The sequence below is a fragment of the Vigna radiata genome, unplaced genomic scaffold (genome assembly GCF_000741045.1).
Source record: "Vigna radiata var. radiata cultivar VC1973A unplaced genomic scaffold, Vradiata_ver6 scaffold_275, whole genome shotgun sequence".
Lineage (NCBI taxonomy): Eukaryota > Viridiplantae > Streptophyta > Magnoliopsida > Fabales > Fabaceae > Vigna > Vigna radiata.
In genome coordinates, this window is record NW_014543809.1 from 389,969 (window position 1) to 390,176 (window position 208).

A 208-nucleotide genomic window follows, 5' to 3' on the forward strand; every position below is an offset into this window, starting at 1 on the left:
ACATATATATATATACATATATATATATATATGTAATATATATATATATGAAAAATATTCTTGTTAATTTTCTTTCTTTATATAATTATTGAAATTATCGTCGGCTTTATTTTTTTCTTTGTAAGATATATTTAATAATAAATTAATAAGATAATTCGATTTTCTATTACTAAGATTGGAAAAGATAACACGCGTACATTAATTAATG